Genomic DNA, 14329 nt, shown 5'->3' on the forward strand with positions numbered 1-14329 from the left:
TCAGAATGGGAGAAAATGAATCAATGGACAAAGGATTAATCTCCAAAATATATAAACAGCTCATGCAGCTCAATATTAATAAAACAAACAACCCAGTAAAAAAAATGGGCAGAAGGCCTAAATAGACACTTCTCCAAAGAAGACATACAGATGGCCAAGAGGCACATGAAAGATGCTCAGCATCACTAATTATTAGAGAAATGTAAATCAAAACTACAATCAGCTATCACCTCACACTGGTTAGAATGGGCATCACCAGAAAAGCTACAAACAACAAATGCTGGAGAGGTGTGGAGAAAAGGGAACCCTCTCACACTGCTGGTGGGAATGTAAATTGATTCAGCCACCATGGAGAACAGTATGGAGGTTCCTTAAAAAACTACAAATAGAACTACCATATGACCCAGCAATCCCACTACTGGGCACATACCCAGAGAAAACCATAATTCAAAAAGACATGTACCCCAATGTTCATTGCAGCACTATTTACAATTGCCAGGTCATGGAAGCAACCTAAATGTCCATCGACAGACGAATGGATAAAGAAGATGTGGTACATATATACAATGGAATATTACTCAGCCATAAAAAGGACCGAAATTCGGTCATTTCTAGAGACGTGGATGGACCTAGAGACTGTTACACAGAGTGAAGTAAGTCAGAAAGAGAAAAACAAATATCATGTATTAACACATATATGTGGGATCTAGAAAAATGGTATGGATGAACTGGTTTGCAAGGCAGAAACAGAGACACAGATGTAGAGAATAAACGTATGGACACCAAGGGGGGAAAGCCGGGGTGGGTAGTCGTGGTGGTGGGATGAATTGGGAGATTGGGATTGACATATATACACTAATATGTATAAAATAGAGAACTAATAGGAACCTGTTGTATAAAAAATTAAAAAAAAAAAGAATAGCTGTAAATGGCTGCTTCTCTACTAAATTTTAGAGTAATTCATGGTGATTTTTCCAGATCTAAATATTAATAGGTACCCTAAGAGGCCACAGTTCCAAATAAGCTGTGTAGAAACTAACAGAAAGACGATTTTGAGCACAATGCATGAAAGTGTTTTGGAACGAAATACAGTTCAGGGAGACTGGAGATGTATCAGAGTGTGCACTTGCAGCATTCAATGTACAAATGGACTAATTCAGCCCTAAGGTCTCACTTGGTCTATTATGTTGGAATTAATGGAGGTTTACGGTCTCTTCCTTTTAGTTTTATCCTGATTTATTGGGCATTTACTTCATCTCCAGTATAAAACATTTATCTCTTTCTTTCTCCCCTAGTCTGAAGAGGTTCCCTAGACTGGACTTCCAGTCTCCTTTATATCTTTCTCACCATCAATTACCTGCTATATTTATACCTCCTCATATTCAGCTTTGGCTTCTAGAATGCAGATGACTAAATCCTCCTCACAGTCCTAACATCTCTTCTTCTCCCTGAAACTTTTTCTATTACTTATGCATAAAGGAACATGACAAACATTCTTGCCACTTTACCCTCTTCCTCACCTCCTGGTCCTGTTAGGAGAACCAATAATACTTCACAGGTAGGATAAAGTTTCAGTGCATGACCTTGAATGTCCTTTCCTGCTCTGAAATTAAATAATTCAAATTTGTGATATCAAAACCAGTTTGAAATCCCACCCTTAGTTTGCTATCATAGGTTTATTCAACCCACCCCTCTCATCTATAGCAACTATAAATACCCATTTGTAGATCCGTGTACTTAATGCACTCATCACATACTGCTCTATATTGTTACCATATCTCATGTATGCTACCCTTGTAAGTCCCTTAAGTATATAAATCATAGTTTACACTGCTGTCCTTGGAGGTATCAGCAAATACACCTTATCTCTGTCTCTGTCTCTCTGTCTCTGTCTGTCTCTTTCCTCCTCTCTCTGTCTCCTATATCTTAAGCCTACTTATATCATTTGACCTTTTGTTTTTCCTGAGCAATCATAATCTGCTCTGTCTATTTTTTTCCTCTTTGAGGCCACCTCCGATCACATGTCAAACCTATTAAGCTTTTATTATTTTTCATCAAAACATGTACTCAATTCTACCTCCTCCTTTGAACCTCCCTTGTTAAGAAATAGAGTGTAGACTCCTTATCACCCCAAACAGATACAACAAAGCACACTCCTCTCTGATAAAACACATAAACACAAATACACAACTCCCTACCCCACCAGTATAAACAGAACAAAACATGTATAAATCTTTTCTTTTTAGTTTGTGCATTCCTAGAATGGGGGGAGAAACACACTCTGGGGTTTCAAATACTCCACCCTGACAACCTGATTATTCAATAAATACCACTTCATGTCTCTGATGATACTAAAATAGCAAGTAATATTTTAAAAACATAAAAACACTGGCAAGTAAAATACTATTAAATCTATTCCATACGAAACATATTTCTAAGTCTGAAATACGTGAGTGTTCATCTGAGCAGAATCTCCTACTTTCGGAAAATCCATTTCTCTCTTACACTTCGTCTCGGCAGAGGAGGCAATTTCTCAGGAAGGTTTCTGCAGCTGCTGTGGCTTCCATACTATTTTTACTCTCCAGATAAAGAATTTCAGCCTCTAGGGCAGTCAGACTAGCACCTTCCACCCATGCTAATCTCACTTCATTATCCTTTTTTATAAAAGGTCACAACTCTTTTTATGTCACACACTGCTATGGGCACATTTTCATATATTTAATTTGACACAATATAATAAATACATGACTGTTTAGAGAACTCTGTTGATCACATCCTCAAACAGGTATTATTTATTGCCTTCATTATTAAAGACTGGGAGAAGTGGCATGCATGAGCCACACCATGCTTACCTTCCTCCTTGTTCTCCCATAGTTTCTGAGAGGCCTCATTACATGGGATACAGAGCAGGGGGAGAAAGTCCTAATCTCTGACCATATGACAGATTTCCAAAGCAGGAGGCACAAGTGTCTTTCAAATCTGTGACATGGGGTCTGCTAAGTTCTCAAATATTTTCTGAGCAACTTCCAGCTGTGAGGGATGTGAAGATGTAAACTATATTCTTGTTCACAAGGAATTTATGGTCTGGTTCATACCATGAGTTCAGACTATAAATAGATGACTCTATTCAACATGGACTGTTCTAAATGTTTTACTTGTACTTAATTCTCACAAAACGCTAATGAGATGTGTATCACTATTATTCCAATTTTACACATGAGGAAACTGAGGCAGGTAGAGGAAAGTAATTTGACTAAGGTCATATAGATAGGAAGTGTTGGAGACAGGATTCAGACCCAGGCAGACAGGCTCCAGAGCCCCAATTATTAACCATTACAATGTTTAGGGTTCCCAGGACTGTTGTACTGTGGGTCTCGTAATTCGGGCTAATTCAGTTAGTTCACTTAGTTGGAACAATGTGCTAATGAGGACAAGGAGCAATCGGTATGTTACATAAGTTCAACTGTACTTGGCTTATTATCTCACTGGTGGGAGCTTTGCTGAAATGGAGTAGGCATCTGCCTTTTGGGAGGAGTTGAGGCATTCTAGAAATCTCCCTTGTCTGCTCCTGCTACCACACAAAGACCTCCTTCTGCACCCATGTTTGAAACAGTTCCATTGAGAACTCATTGGTCTTCCATTAATATTAGCAATCCTGTCCTCAGGTATTCTCTTCTCAGATAGGTGTGTGACACACTGGACTAGTTTCGCACTTGCTTGTAAGGGCAATAGCCCAGACAAGGAATTAATAATTATTTGTTAAATGAATAAAAAGAGGATTGGGGCATGAAAGTATGGATGGTTTGATTAAACGTTTCACCTCTACCAGATTAACAAATTAATGTATGAAGGAGGCATACCTAGTTTACATTTATATACGAAGGGCATCCTATTTCATCAGCTTACAAAGGTGGGAATGCCAAAGAAATATGATATCACTATATCATGATATTTCTATTAGAGAAAGCAAATGGAAATGCTATCAGGGTGGAGATACAGAATACCAGAGGAAATCTGTAGACACCCCGCCAGAAGTGTGAGGATGAGAAGACAGTAATAGCATAGCGGAAAACAAGGCAGAGCAGGGCCAAGTATTACTAGATAACACAGCTAGTATTGGCCTACTGATCCTAGATTACCTCTCCATTACCTCCTTCTGGACTATCCCCACTGCAATGTATTTTCATTTCCTACACTTACTGAATTCTAACCTCAGGGGTCCCTAAAGAATCATAAAAGGAAAGCACTTGTTATGGACCCTGGGACTGTTGTGTCAATGATAGTGTGTTATGGTGTTTGTTCAACTGGATGCAGCAAGATGCAAATGACTCCCAAGTTTATTACTACATATAGTGCCCAACAGTTCTATGGACATGATTACACTGCTAGTTGATGGCTTAGAATACATGCTTGAGGGTCTTTTTCATATTAATGCCAGCACATTCAGCAGTATTAGTACATTACTTGGCCTCTCCTCATGTGTCTTATCTCCAAATAAGTATCCCTGTTTTGTTCTCTCTGTAGGCTCAATATGGTCATGTCCTACCTTAGTTTCAATCCTATTCAGACATGAAAGAAATCCTCTTCATTGGTTGTGAAAAGCTGAATTTCTTTTTGTAGGATGATGATGATAAGTATTCACTCCTCTTTTAACCTTGTAAATTAGCAGTTTTCTATGATACACATGGAAACTTATTTCTGTCCTAGTACAAAGAATGAAGGCATGATTGTAGAGTAAGTGTAGGATGAAGGTCTGCTGTTCATCTGAAGATGCATACCCTACCATAGTCTCCACTGCCTAGCTGGAATTTCCCATATTCATTTGGGAAAGTCTACCAGATAGGGCACTACAGTTATTTCCATGTCTGTCTCTTTGACCCGTTCATTATCTTGCCTAACTTCTTTCCTGCCACTGTTTCAGGGGCATTCATTTCCTATTTATTCCTAACCTTAGAGTCTTTCACTGAGACAATTTATTCCACTGCTTCATAAATATTGGATATTTTATATTCCTTAAATAAATTAAGCATAAAGATTTCCCTTCTTTTCTTCAAAAATTATAAATATTCTTAATAGGTCTGAAAGCATAGGTGGGTCCAATAATGTTTACATTTGTTAGCCAAAAATTCTATCAAATAAAAATAAGTAAAAAAGAAATATCTTCAGATAAAGTAATAACTGGAGAAAATAGAAAATATTTTATAAATTAAATTAGAGAGGACTAAAGTCTGCAATGGAATCTAAGCCATTATATGTAAAGCACAAAATGATAGCCATTTGGGGCAGTGGTTCTGAAATTCATTCATGCCTCAAATCACCTGAGGAGCTCTATAAAATTAGAGATGTTTGGACCTCGCATTTACATACACTGAATCTAAAGTTCAGTGGGAAGTCACAAGGAATCTTCCTTTTTAAAGGCATATATAATTCTAATGCATAGTGATGTTTAGCAATCACTGGCTTAGAGAATTCTTGTGACACTGTGATTTGTCTGTGGAATATCATATTAGCAGGGAGCATCATGAACCCCCGATGGAGTGGGCAAGGGCAAAACTCTGGGAAGCTGGAGGCTACCTGTGACCGTTGGTGTCTAAGGAAGAGAGAGGTATGGCCATGGAAAGAGAAAAGTGTCACTCAGATTATCTCGGGAAAAAAGGAAAATTTTTTCTATAACCAAAACTTGCAACTTACATTAAGAGTATGCTACCAAAGTTAAGAGAAACTTACAGATACTTAAGTTCCAACTGAAGATTTTAATAATGGATTGTGGCTTATTGTGCTACCACTGGAAGAACTGGGTAAGCAGGTATGATGGAGGGAGGGCCACCATGGTGGGCTTTGCTGACATCAAAACACAAGCTACTCAGCAGCAGAAGGTTGAGGAAATGCTTTTCAAAGGCTTAGAGTGTCACTTTGAAATACAACTCTAGACCAGGTCCCTGGGGTCAGTCAACTCTTCTTGAAACAGGTGTCATCAAAGGAAGATTTGTTTTCTGCTGGAATTTCCTCATTGCTAATTTTTCAACTTTGAATCAAAGCTTCCATTTACATTATGCAATTATAATGCCTCAGAAAAGAAGAAATAAACCCAGAGCCTTGAAGATAAAAAAAAAAAAAAAGAAAAAGAAAAAGAAAAAAAGAAAGGGAAAGAAAGGACTAATGGTAGAGCCAGTCCTACCCAGAATGGCAAATATGAGTAGGTTCCACAATCATTAAGAGACAACAGGAAGTCAGTAATGACATGATTACAGAACAAATAGTTGGACAGTTAGACTAGGGGAGCATGGAAGCAAATGTGCTTAAAAAGACATTTCAAATGGGACAAATTTGCTCTGTCACTGAGAGGAGCCACCAATAGCCACCAATATCTAGGTATTAAGCAAATCTGAAATTAGAGGTTTGATGAAGTTACTTAAGAAATGGAACTTGAGATGGGAAGAAATTATATAAAATCAGGATTTTGCTACACTGACATTCATTCACATCCTTCAGATAATAAAAATATATTCAATCACTACCCAATGGGAAACAGTCAAATAAAAGCTTCTTGAAATGGTGCTTGACAGAATTATGTAGGATCCTAACAACTGGGAAATTTGGATGAAAATTCTTCATCGCTTTGAGCATGTCAAGGGAAGAAAGAAAAAAAAAAATCACTTGTTTTAGTACTTGTCATTAAGTACTATACACAGTAGTTAAGTATTAATAAATAAGTAGTTAACATTTATGCAATGATTCATTTCTGTTAAAATATTCATCAGCTGCTCATTTATTATTTATTATCGCCTCCACAACAGAAAATGAGATAGAGTGGCCAGAATTGCCATTATTTTTTAAATATCACTTTGATTTAAACTACCCAAATCATAAATAAATGGTTAACTTCTGCATTGGAAAAATCATGATGATAAATTAACATTGGCCTGGCCTACTTGCACATTCCACATGAAAACGCCAGCTTCCATATTTAGAAAAACAAGGAGTACAGTGTGCTGCTTACAACTGAGACGATCATCATAATGAAAATAAATGCTCTGATCACTCAAATCCTTCTGCCACTTCTTACTCACGGGCATTTGTACCATGCCCAATTTATATCTTCCCTATCTCTCTGTGTCATAGCCAATAATGACTCTGCTAGCAGTCACTCAAATACATTTCTGAAAATCAAAGAGGATTGCTGAATATCTTTGTGAAATTCAGGATTTTTTTTTTTTTTTTTTTTTGCGATGTCAAGGGAATGAAGGTGCTCACCGCTCCTATAATATTTGCTTAACCTGTAAGAGTTCATAGGTTTTGATGTGAGATTTTTAAAATAATGTAACTACCACTGCTAATTGTGACACTTTCAAGTTTTGTATGTTACCTGATTTAATAAGCAGCACAATACTTCAAACTCTGATGTGATATCACTGGGAATTCAAGCTAAGGTTTTAGATGTGCCCTGACAGATGTAAAGGTGTCTAGTGTGGCCTGACTCCTGACACTGTGAGCCACATGCAGGGTAGAAACAGACTGTGTTCCAAACCTGGCTTGTACCTTACAGAGGATTCGGACAAGTCACCTCACCTCTTCATATCGAAGTCCTACCATGTGAGAAAAGGAAATCATAATGCCTACATCAGAGATATGCTATAAGGACTGTGCAAAACTGTTTTGTAAACCATGAATGGCCATATAAATGAAAGGAATTGTGATTTAATACGATATTAGGGTAAATACCTTTTTAGTCGATTATGAAACTCATGATCTCCGAGATGCAGGCCTAGCTCTTATTATCACAACAATGTCTTTTCTGTGAGAACCATGTCTTGGGAGCAAACCTTTTGACAGAGCCCCTTGATGGTGTAAGAACTAATGGTAATGACCCTTGCCCAGTTTCTGAGGACAGCTAGCAAGGCTTAGGCTCAGCTTTTCCCTCCCACACAACACAGCCTCTCCAGCCCTCAGACGAATTTCTCTGAAAGTGTGTCAGAATCCTAGAGCCCAACTGCTAAAGACAGGAAGCAATTAAATATGTAAATCAAGGAAATTACACTGCACTGATGACATTCAGCACAGGGTCTGCCCCCACCTCCTCCTCCTCCTTCTCTCTGCTTCCCTTCCCCTCGGGACTGAGGCAAGTGTGAAATCTCCTTCCTCCACTCTGCTCCCTGCTAAATGTTTTTTATTCTTAACCACCTGCCCCAGGCCTTCTCATCAATTATTAATCAAGTGTCCATGAATATACATAAAAGCCTGTCTCTGGGTTTTATTAAATTAAATATATATATAACGAATGTGTTCTGTGCCATGGTTGAGAAAAGATCACATGGTGGAAGAGAAGAGGAAGATGAAAGGACAAGTTTGGGGTGTTTTTTTCACCCCACTGAAGTCCTCAGCCACTGATTACATGGGTTTCTTTGTTTTGTTTTTGATCTCAAATGTGTTTCTAAGTTAGTGTTTTAAGAAGTTTAAACTCTGGATAATGTACCATTCTGGAATCTGCTTCCTTTTGATAGATACAATTCTTCATGTCTTGGAGGAGATAATATTGGTTAGGAAGTGACTGTACAGGTTGCTGAGATATCATTCTACTCTCCTTCTAAGATCTGTCACTGTAGGCATGGTGTCCTGAGGCAGGATTGGTGATGGGAGTGAATTCATGAACATTGGAACCCCGTCTTCTGTACTTGGTGATGTCACTTGGTCAACTCATTCATGGTTTTCATTTCCCAACTTTCTATTGATACTTCATTTGAGGCTTCCTTTCCAAAGAGAAATAATATCTTCTCATCATGAATGATGCAGAACAACATGTCTGTTAAGAGACATGGCTTTTATCTCACCATCACATAGGGCTTCCTTGATCCCTTTCTCTCAAATACACCCCTACCCTGTTGTACTTACCCCTCCTAACATATAAAATGATTTGTTTACTACTTTTTGTTTCCTGTGCCTTCTCCATCATGAACACAAGCTTAATGAAAGAAGTGATTTTGTCTTTGTTCAATGACACTCAAAAATGTTTTTTGAATTAAAAAAATGAATGAAAAGTATAGGGACACCATTTTAAAAAATCATTCTCCTTCTTACTAACGTGAGCTTCAGGGACAAACAACTCTGTGTCCAAGCAAACGAACCATGATAGCCCCAGGTGGTTTTCACTGCTTCCACCAGTGTTCCATCTCTCTCCTGTCTTCTACAGGTGGGTTTACAACACATGGCCAGCTGACCCTGATGCAAATAAAACCTCAATATATTTTTATATTAAAAAATATGTGTCCTAATAAAAGGGTACTTGGAAGTGGGATTTTTATCATGTTTTGCTGATTGCTTATTTGCTCTTACTCATATTATAGCCATATAGAACAAAATATAAATATATTTAGCCACATGCAGGTGAAAAATGGTTGAAGCTTGTGTCATCTGTTCTTTATTCGCATCATAGGACACTGCCCTCCCACACGTCTTCCAGTTTTCCTGTCTCTCATGTCTTGGCATCTTAGGCATTTAGCATCTGTAAGCCTCAAGTATTTTTTACCATAGATAAGAGAATATCTTCCAATTAGATGGACTCCAAGAATTATTCAAAAATGAAATTAAATCAATAGGAGCAACTCAAGAAAAATAACAAAGGATTATTATATTATTTCCTAGCTCACAACACTCAGTTTCTTATTTGTCATTAAACTTGATGTCAAATCAGTGGTTAACATTTTTAGTTAGGAATTTTCTACTCTGTTCTACTATTTATTCTCCTTCCTAAAGAATCTCAAATTCAACTTACAGAATAGTGTGTTCACCTAATGTTATTGAAAAAATCTAATTTTATAGAGTGCCATTTAAACAGAAATGCCAATTTTCAGTAATAAGGGTCACTATAATAATGTTTAATGTCTCACTGTCTTTTTACCAGCTAAAATACCCTTTAAACATATACGCTTCTTTTATTTCAAATTCAAAAATGAATCTTCACACTTTGATGAGCATTCCATCACACCAGACATTGTAGTTAAATTTTCCTGTTTAACAGTTTATCACCACTTTCCTGAACTCTCCTGATGCATTCATTCAGTGCACACCTATTGTGAAAACAAATAACAATGGCTACAAAGCTCTAATGTAGGTGCTATTCAGGGTATGAAGTTGCACAAGCTCTCAAGGGTTGAAGATCTAGGAAAACCAATGGGATCTGTAGAAAAATAGCTATACCACAAAGTAGAATGGTTCCACCACCATGTAGCAATGCAAATAAAGTACCATCAGAGGCTCAGGGAAGAAGAGATCCCTTCTGGCTCAAGTGATAAGGAGGGTATCAGAGAAGATGTGAGGAAGGCCTCAGAGGATGTGAAAGGATATCAAGAGGGATAACTGTAGGCCAGGCCACCTAAAGCACACACTCTTTTTATGATGTCTTGGATATTATGAATAGGAAGAATGGGAAAGGCAGATAAGAAAACGTCTCACACATCTTTCTGTCTTCCTGACTCCACCATGAGGGATCAAATAAATGAAGAGAAAAAGAATGATGAGAAGGTGATGGGGACATAAAAGAAGTAAAATTATTGATACCACAAACATCATAAAATCTTCTCTATCATGGTTTCAAGAGGGTCTGGACTAGATCCCAGGGACTGAACTTGTCCCAAGTCTCCTATGAAGAACACTATAGTCCTCCAAAGAACAATTCAACAGTCTCCTAAGACTGAGATTAAGCAATGCACAGATCAGAAGGCTCTCGCAGTTTTTTTAGAGTAATTGCCAATTGGGTTCTTAAAGAAAAACGTTTCTTTCCCTATATGACTTGTGCCCCAACTCTGTATGTATGTTTGTGTGTGTGTGTGTGTGTGTGTGTGTGTGTGTGTGTATGTGTCGAAAAATAATTCTGCTTCACAGCTACATATGTATACCAACATATATCACATTTTAGGGAGTAGATAGCTTTAGGTAATGGGAATACATTAAATAAATCAAACTTATGAATAAATCATTGCCAATTGCTTGGGGATTATTGTGTACACATGGAACTGATCTGACCCCTGAATGTGAGATTTGTCATCAGCAATGGAAATGCGCCTGAAAACAGGAGGATGGTGTAGCAACACAGAGCACTGTGAGAAATGAGGCAAAAGGGCTTTGAACATGCAGTTTCCCCAAGCAGTCAAGAGAGATGATATTTCAATCTGACATATGGAAGTCCCTAGAGAGATCCATTTTTCATTCCGACATGACTAAGATAATAAGTCAAAAGTTAAAATACGTAATATGAAGCCCAACACAAAGAAAACTATTTTTACTTCAGGAACAGCAGAGTACACCCTGGTCCTTGTTGGCTTAAATGGACATTCTTTTCCTTATAGAAGCACCCCAGTGACTTTATCTCAAAAGAACAATTTTTAAGAGTAGAACTCATTGAAAAAGTCAAGAAAAAGTACTGTGCGAAATTTGATTCTTTGTGGATACCCTGAGATAACCCAAGCTTTCAGAAATTGTTTTTAAGGAATAACAATGATGATGATTAAAAAAATTAAATAAACAAATCCTCTGTGGTGAGATGGGAAGATCCTTATCCTAATGTTGGATTTCACATTTCGCATTCTTTTTGCAGGCCAGCAGACAGGTAAATTGTAATTGATATTAACTAAGTAAAGTTTTAGTAGACCAAATTTGGGATATAATTTTATTTTGATATTAATGAGCCACTTATAAAAGCTAGTAAAATGAAAATGGTAAGTCATAATAAATTTCATTTTATATTATTTATTTTACTGAGACCAATCTTGAATTATATGCTGTTGGAAATGCAGAGAAAACGGGAGAATAAAAATAGGAAAGGTATTATGGATATAATGATAAATGGGATATTTTAAAAGAATTTTTAGAAAGCTAAAGCATTAAAGCTCTGGGCTATAGTCTTATCTGACCTGTCTGGATTGAAGCCAGATTCATGAGAATCATTTTGAATGATGCCACTGCCTATCACACTGCATATTGTGGTTTAAGTGTTATTGGGTCTCCCCTCTTAGTAAAATTGATCTTAGTACGGTAATATAATAAAGGTTTCCAAAAACATCCTACAAAAAAGGAAAATTATTATGAATTTCCAAATCCCAATTGCTCTGAGAGGCAGAAAGGAGCCAACATAACCCTCTATAAGTAGCTCCCTAAATCAGTGTCCTCTGCAGACATTTTTGAGTTTTCACTTTTTCCCTGAGACCCAACTTAGACTAAATTAACCATCCTATGTTCTTCTCCAAAATGTAACTTCTGGAACAAAGTTCTCCAGCTGGGTGTTTATCAAGACACTTATCAGATAGATAAGGACAGATATATCCTATTGCATATTAACTCCAGAATTTTCTACATAAGCTTTCAAAACCTCTTCAACAACATATTTACTGTTTACCAATCACATCTTCCATTACAGTTCAACATGCTTTCCCTAGACCACCCAAAATTATTGTTATTTTTTTGTACAAGATTTGTCTGTTCCCACCCCTCTTTTTCCACACTTGCTCGTCTTCACCCCTCATGGGTTTTCTCTCCTTTCAGCTACAATATGCCCTTCTTCCCATGCAGAACTCAGCTTTAAGTTCAGGTCAATGTGGAAATCTTGCCCTGTATAATGCCTGATTCTCCAGCTGTTCCCAATTTTGAGCTTCTAAACACTTATTCCCTTCTTTGTTGAAGCACAAATCGGTATGGGATTTCATATGTCCTTAAGTTTTTATTTAACTTTCTTTCATTGAACACCCTTGCAGTTCCCCTTTGTTTTGTACCATCCATGTGCTCTGCAAGTGTGTGGATACTCAATATCTAATAGAGTGAAGACAGAGAGTAACACGACATAATGCTCCCACTCTCTGCCACTGTCTAGGAACTTGCAATCATCTCTATTATAGCTATATTTGCCTAAGAATGGAACAGAATATATTGGTTCATTCAGCACTTTGTTGATGAATCATTCAGTCATTTCTCTATTCTTGCTGAGTGGTTTTTTTTTTTTTTTTTTCCTCCTCTATGGATCCAGAAGCTATAGGGTTTGTCTGAGGCTCAGCATCACAGATTTCTTAAGGCTTTCTCTCCAGGTAATCAGGTTTTTCCATTACCTTGCTCTGCCACTATTAGACTTTAGCTAACACAAAAATCTCTTTTGGGATCCAGTCAATAATCCTCTGTATTCTTAGTTTTTAAAGGGTCTTTCTGTGAGAAAAAGGGAGAAATAAGGCAGGTGGATGAACAGGAATTTGGACTAGACAGGGTCAGAACGGAGGAAAGGAATGCCTCTCTCTGTCCCATCTAGACATAGAGAGATCATGTCAAGTCTGTGATATGAGGGTGAAAGACTGATAGGGTCTGGGTTCTATTCAATTTAACAATGGACAGAAAAACAAAGATTCTCCTCCACTGTGAATCGAAAGGGAATCCCTTCTTTTCTATCCTGTAACTTATTCCTACTTAATGAAAAAATAAATAATAAGTACCCAATATGTTCCAGGATCTAGATCCCAAAAGACAAACAGCTTAACTCCCTCTCTTTGGACACTGCTTAAATGGTGAGCAGCTAATGACTTCAGTGCCATTAGGGTGACTGTAACTACCTGGGGTCATTTCATCTTCACCCTATGTCCCCTCAGACTCAAGTCCAAAGATGGCTCACAAACATAGTTAGTATATACCTCCCCCACTCCAAATGACCTCTCCCTGCTCCCTTCCACTTCTCCCTCTGCCCCCAAAACACATACTTCTCAAAGACAAAGAATACAGAATCCCCATTAAATTGCACAATTACAGGCCTGACTTGACCACAAAGCTACTACTTGGGAATCTACAGTAGGGTAAACACTTCAGCTCTTGTTATTTTTTCCCAATTACTGAACTTTCCCTTTCACAATAATTTCTTTTGAAATTGTTTATAAAGGACCAACTCCATAGACTATCATCTCTCCCTGCATAATACCTAAGAGACTTCTTGACTTGCTTTAAATTGCAAGTTGTCCAGGAGCAAAAGGAAGAGGGCAGTAAGGATTGGCATGGAAGAATCCTTGAGGCAATGGATTTCCGTGTGGTCTCAGTTAAGTGTTAATTGTCACTCCTGCCACCCTGCACCTTTCACACCAGTGAAAGAAGATACTCATTTGTAAAATGTCTGCAGAGCTTCAGACTAATGCTATAGATACTTAAGTAAACCCTGTTTTCTATCTGAAGTTGTGTCCACTACAACTGATTGCTTTCTGATGGCTAGAGGATGCTGCCACAGCAAAAAGTGTTGTTTTCTGCCGTGCAGAAGTAAATGTGCAGATCACAGAATTTGAGGTCTAGAAAGGGACTGTGTATAAATCTCTTC

The 14329-nt window shown here is 37.7% G+C and overlaps 1 long non-coding RNA gene across 1 annotated transcript in view; it reads left to right on the plus strand.

Moving 5' to 3' along the window:
• Positions 1-7518: 7518 nt before the first annotated feature.
• Positions 7519-14329, plus strand: part of LOC309630078 — a 90345-nt gene continuing 83534 nt past the window's right edge. The window contains exon 1 of the long non-coding RNA XR_014245413.1: positions 7519-12972. This is a non-coding gene — a long non-coding RNA (uncharacterized lncRNA). The remainder of the gene's footprint in view (positions 12973-14329) is intronic.

The sequence above is a fragment of the Balaenoptera borealis genome (assembly GCF_965194805.1).
Source record: "Balaenoptera borealis genome assembly, chromosome: 5".
In the NCBI taxonomy this organism is placed as follows: Eukaryota; Metazoa; Chordata; class Mammalia; order Artiodactyla; family Balaenopteridae; genus Balaenoptera; species Balaenoptera borealis.